Source organism: Camelus ferus, chromosome 12 (genome assembly GCF_009834535.1).
Source record: "Camelus ferus isolate YT-003-E chromosome 12, BCGSAC_Cfer_1.0, whole genome shotgun sequence".
Taxonomy (NCBI): Eukaryota; Metazoa; Chordata; class Mammalia; order Artiodactyla; family Camelidae; genus Camelus; species Camelus ferus.
This window is the reverse complement of record NC_045707.1, coordinates 8541931-8548299: the sequence shown is the minus strand read 5'-3', so window position 1 is coordinate 8548299 and position 6369 is coordinate 8541931.

The following is a 6369-nucleotide window of genomic DNA, read 5'->3' as shown; positions in this document are numbered from 1 at the left end:
CCTTGTAAACGTCCAATAAAAATGAATCACGGGGTGACGATACATCCTTCTTCTGGAATGTGATGCACCCTTCTTCTGGAATGTGATGCACCCATCAGAATTAGGTTTCCCATATCTAAAGACATGAGAAAATGCTTACGCAGTCATACTAAATTCAAAACCACTAAAATTCAAAATATCGTGTGGGATAGCATCAAAATGACATGACATGCAGAAATTAAGGAAAGACCCAAAAGCAACACATTCAGCTGCTGTCGGCCGTGATCGTTGGCGCCTGACAACATGGAAGGTTTCTGTTCTTACTGGTTTTCCAAATTAGCATGCTCCCAACATCTGGTAATAAATGTGTATTATTTTAAGAGTAGGAGAGCACGTCAGCATGGTTACTCCGGGGGCCGAGAGCGGCCACACCACAGATTAAAAGAACCACCTGTCTTGCATCACATCCAAAGTAACTGAGAAGCAAGTTAAGTCTATGCAGTGTCTTGCTGAAGCACCATAATGCGGATGGACAATCACACCCACGGCTAAACATCTAAAAATTATCTGCCCGCTGCTCATGTGCTTAGGATCTGCTGCTGTCTCAGTGCCCCAAGACTTCTCCTCCCCAAATATCCTGCTCCCTGGTCTGGGCCCCTTCTGGACTGCCCTCTGGGTTTGCTCAGTTCAAATCAACCCAGCCTCTCTGTTAGCCCATTTCACAGATTCTGCTGCTGAAGGAAACTTAGAGATCTGAGTGGGAGAGGTGAGCAGATGGCAAATAGTTATATTGTAACAGCTGTGTGTATTTTGCTTTTAAACCCTGGTCATGTGGAATCTTTCTTTCTTTCTTTAGTTAAAAAAATTTTTAATTGAAGTACAGTCATTTTACAATGTTGTGTCAATTTCTGATGTGCAGCACAATGGTTTAGTCATCCATATACAGACATGTATTCGTTTTTATATTCTTTTTCATTATAGATTACTACGAGATATTGAATATACTTCCCTGTGCTGTACAGAAGAAACTTGTTGTTTATCTATTTTATATACAGTAGTTAGTATCTGCAAATCTCGAACTCCCAGTTTACCCCTTCCTACCCCCTTTCCCTGCTGGTAACCATAAGTTTGTTTTCCATGTCTGAGTCTGTTTCTGTTTTGTAAATAAGTTCATTTGTATCTTTTTTTATTTTGATTCCCCATATGAGTGACATCATACAGTATTTTTTTTTTAAATGAAGAAAGCACGGATCCTTACAAAGTCAGCCTTTACAGCGGGAGTCTCCTGGCCCTCATCTTGTTTCAGATGCTAAGAGTTACCCCAGCTTGATGGAGCCTTAGCCTCAGCCACGTTGCTCCCTTGTATCATGCCCGGCAGGTTGCTGGCACATGCTGTTCCCTCTGGGGACAGCCTGCTTCCACGCTCCCCGACTCCCTTTAGCTGGGTGCCTACTTTCCCCTTTTGGGCTTCAGATGAAAAAGCATCTGCCATAGGAAGCCCTCACCATCCCCAGGGCGGCATCAGCTGCCTTTCAGGCGGTGAGAAGGAAGCGACTTTCGTGTAACTAAGCTGTTCCGTGACGGGCTTGTTGCCTGGGCCACCAGGGAACCCAGGCCCATGGCACGGGTTTGTTACTCGTTGGCCCTTTAGTGTGGGGCGTGATGCCAGGCACACAGTAGGTGCTCACGAAAGGTCAGCAGGATGAGCCCTGGAAACACTGAAATCGAGCTTTGCTACCCTGGATGGGGGGACAAGGATGCACCCAGGGACCGTGATGCCTGCAGGGCTGCCTCTGAGGGGTCCCTGGGTTTTGTAGATGAGTGAGTGGGGGTGCAATTCTGTGACACCACCTGGGTGCCCTGCAATTTAACTCATTTCTGACACTAGCTACCTGGAGGTGGCCTCAGACCCCACAGGTTGAGGGCTCAGTCCCACAAGACCACCCCCTCCCCACTTCAGATGCCAATCACAAGCGGTAGGTCCCCAGGTTCCCCACAATCTGTGTCTGACGTGGCTACAGACCTGTGAATCGGAAGTTGCCATGACCTCCTGCCCCTTGGATTCCATTATTCTCTAGGAGAGCTCACAGAACTCAGGGAAACACACTGACCGGTTTACTAAAGATAAAGGGTACAGACAAACAGCCTGGTGCAGAGATGCCGAGCCCAATGTCTCGTCCCCGGGGAGCCGGGCGCATCGCCCTCCGGACGGGCGGGTGTGTTCACCCACTGGGAGACTCTCCACAGGGATTTAATGGCGGCTTTCCCAGTTGGGCGTTGGCAGTTCCTAACTCCATTTAACTCCATTTCCAGCCTCTCTCCCCTCTCTGGAGAGTGAGGAGTGGGCCTGAAATTCCAAGTGTCTGTTTGTGGCTTGGTCTTTCTGGTGACCACTCCCCATTCAGGAGCCCAACCAGAATGAGAGATACTTCTACTGTCTTCTACATCTTTTAAAAAATGGAGGTACTGGGGACTGAACCCAGGACCTGTTGCATATGAAGCCTGTGTTCTGCCACTGAGCTGTCCCCTCCCCGCTAAAGTCTTACCACTCAGGAGTTTACAAGGGTTTCAGGAGCCCTGTGCCAGGAACTGGAGGCAGAGATGGAAATCTATTTTCTATTATCTCACATTTACTCATAGAGAAGGGCTGGGGTGACTGTGGTCCGAGCCGGCCAGAGCTTCCTTTGGCTGGATGGTGACGGTGATGGTGACGGTGACAGGTGATGGTGATGGTGATGGAGACAGAGACAGTGATGGTGATGGTGTGTGTGTGTATCTGTGAGGCTCTAGACAGCTAGGGTCCAGTCGGGGGTATGTTTGTCTTCTCTCCTGCTTGTGACTCTCTGAGTCCCCGCCTGCCCCTGGCTCAGCAGTGAGGCCCTCCCCATGCTGGGGAACTTGGCTCCACTTGGCTTAGAGCAGGGCTGGCTGGTCTGCTGTGAAGGTGCTCCCGTGGGTCCTGCTCTCGCTGCTTGTGCTCTGGGAAAGGGAGGTTTGGCTTTTAAATCCAGGGCAGGCTGGCTCTGACTCTTACCCTCCTTAATGTAATTCATTTGGCCTGGGTAACCTTTCCTACCACCCTTGTCCAGCCTGGAGCCATGGAACCAGCAGGGAGAGAGAGGTTCCAGGAGTGAATGGTGGCTAATTCCTTGTCCCCAAATAGGGTCACTGCATGGACTTTCTGGGCTCCTGAAAACCCATTCATCCATCCACATACTCATCCACCACCCAACCACTTATCCATCCATCCATCTATCCAGTCAGCTATCCATCTGTCTATCCATCCATAGTTCACCCATCCATTCATCTATCTATCCTTCAGTCCATCCATCTGTCCATCCATCTATCCACCCTTCCATTCACACATTCATCCACACATCCATCCATCCCTCCATTCATCCATCCGCCCATCACTGCTCCTTGTCTGATGCCTGCACTCTGGAGCCCCTGCTGAGTGTTATGGACACAGCGGTGTCTTCTGGTCCCTGACCTTGGGGAACTCACATTGGGCTGGGGGAATGGAGGCAGACAGGGACCACCTGAATGCCAGGTGAAGAGCGCTGTGATGGAAGGTGCCCGGTGGGGCTGGGGTGTGACTTCCTGGACTGTCTAGGGTGGTGAAGGTTGTGACTGGGGGATTCAAGTGGGAGATGAGGCAAGAGAGGCTGTAGGGGCCGCCACGGGAGGTCCCAAACGCTGGCTAAGGAGTCTGGGGGACCAGTGAAAAAACTTAGATCAATTCTCATACAACAAAATTCACCCTCTTAAAGTGTACAGTGTGGTTTATTTTAGAACATTCGCAAGGTTGTGCAGCCCTCAGCACTAATCCTAGAACATCTTCATCCCCCCAGAAGAACCTCTGTGACCCTTAGAGTCGCTGCCCACTCTCGCCTCCCCTGCGCCCTGGCGGCCACCAGTCTACTTTCTGTCTCCCTGGATCTGCCTGTTCTGGACATTTTGCATAAACGGAAACATAACACGTGGCCTTGTGTTTCTGGTTTCTTTCACTTCACGTCATGTTTTCCAGGTTCGCCCCCATCACGTAGCCCATGTTAGTATTTCGTTCCTTTTTATGGTTGAGTAATAGTCCTCTGGAGGGATAGGCCATGTTTTGCTTATCCACCCATCTGTGGATGGGCATTTGAATGGTTTCTACTTTTTGGCTACTGTGACTAATGCTGCTACAAATTTTTGTGTAGGCTTAAGTTTCCTCTCTCCCGAGTGTAGCCTTAGGGGTGGAATTGCTGGCTCATACTATAATTCTATGTTTGACTCTTTGAGAAACTCTTGGGCTGTTTTTCAAAATGACTGTACCATTTTACTTCCCGCCAACAATTATTAGGATTCTAATTTCTCCACGTCCTTGCCAGCACCTGTTACCGTCTGTTTTCTTTCTTTTCCTTTTTAGTAGAGCCGTTCTGGTGTGTGTGAAGTGATACCTCGCCGTGGTTCTGATTTGCGTTTCCCTGATGACTAATGATGCTGAGCGCCTTTTTGTGGGCTCATCAGCCCCCGGGACAGGTTCTTCGAAGTGTCTCTTCAAATCCTTTGATCATTTTTAAATTGGGTTATTTGTTTTCTTTAATTGTTGACATACAGTAATTCTTTATATCCTTTGAATCACAACAGGTTTTAATCTTGAGGAAGTTCAATGTCTCTATTTTTTTTTTGGTTGCTTATGCTTTTGGTGTCATATCTAAGAAACTATTGCCTGACCCAGGGTCATAAAGATCTGTACCTTTTTTTTTCTAAGAGTTTTATAGTTGCAGCTCTTACATTTAGGTCTTTGACCCATTTTAAGTTAATTTTTGTATGTGGTGTGAGACGGGCATCCAACTTCATTTTTTTGCATGTGGATGTCCAGTTGTCCCAGCACCGTTTGCTGAAAAGTCTGTTCTTAAAAGAATTTGAAAAGGAATGTACGTACGTACAGTATGACTGAAACATGATGCTGTACGCTAACATTGACACAACATCGTAACTGAGTGCACTTCAGTTAAAAAAAAACTGGAAGGAAAGCCTGCTCTTTCTTCACTGACCATCGTGGCCTCTTGTTGAATGTCACTTCGACTGTGGACGTGTCTCACGCTGTTCCACGGACCTGTGTGCCACTCCTAACACCAGCGCCACGCTGGCCGCACCCCTGCAGCCTTGTGGTTAGCTTTGAGGTTGGGAAGTAGGAATCCTCTGACTTTATCCTTCTTTATCAAGATTATTTGGCTTTTCAGGGTCCCTTGCTTTTTTATATGAATTTTGGCATCAAATTCTGCAAAGCAGGCAGCTGGGAACTGGAGGGTGATGTGAAGCCATGGGTTGGGGGGGTGATTTGAGCAGGTGAGCGACAGGGCAGACTTGGGTTCTGCGAAGACTGATCTCAGTGTGGAAAAGGGATTGGAGGGTGTGGGTTAGGTCCAAGGAGATGTAAGGAGAGGAGACAGGGACTGGGGCTGGCCGAGGGACCGAGGGACAAGAAAACATGGTGGGGGGGCTACAGAGGGGTCAGGGCTTGGGACCGGTTAGCTGTGAAAGGAGGGAGGGAGGGAGGGGGTCACCTCTCCCGCAGACTCAGCCCCCACTCCCCAGCCCTGCCCCCCTTCCCTTCTCAGCACTGGCTGTTGGTGGGGGAGGGGTGCAGGGAGGGGTTGACTGGGTGCTGGGGCATCTGGATTCAATTCTGCCTCTGTTGCTGCCCCACCAGGGCCGATGAGCTTACAGTTGCCATCAGGGTTCACTCTTGGTGTTGGACATTCTGTGGGTTTGGACAAAAACATAATGACATGCACCCGCCATGACAGTATCACACAGAGCAGTTTCACTGCCCTAAAAATCCTCTGTGCTCCGCCTGTTCACCCCTCCTTCCCCCCAACCCCTGGCCACCACTGCTCTTTTACTGTCTCCACAGTTTTGTCTTTTCCAGAATGTCATAGCTGGAATCATCCAGCCTGGCCTCTCTCATCTGGGAACATGTATTTAAGGCTCCTCTATGTCTTTTCATGGCTTGATGGCTCATTTCTTTTTATTACTGAGTAATGGTCCATTGTCTGGATGGAACACAGTTTATTTATCCATCCACCTGCTGAGAGATGTCTCGGTTGCCTCTGGATGGTCTGCCTTTCAATACAGTTCATCAGGTAGGAGACTTTTCTCCTCCATGAGGCCCTGGAAGAGAGAAGAATTCGTCTCCATGGCCCTGGGTCACTCAGCAAAGGTACACGGGGGTGACAAGGGGACAGACACAGAGCCAGGCCTCCTATGTGGACCGTAAAACCCTCAGCAGGACTGGGGAGCCCAGCGCAGGGTCACAAGTGGGGCTGCCCTTGAGGATGGCTGGAAGAGGGTGAGTGAGGGGCGCCACCCGGGCATCACCACTGGGCAAATGCCAGCGGGACC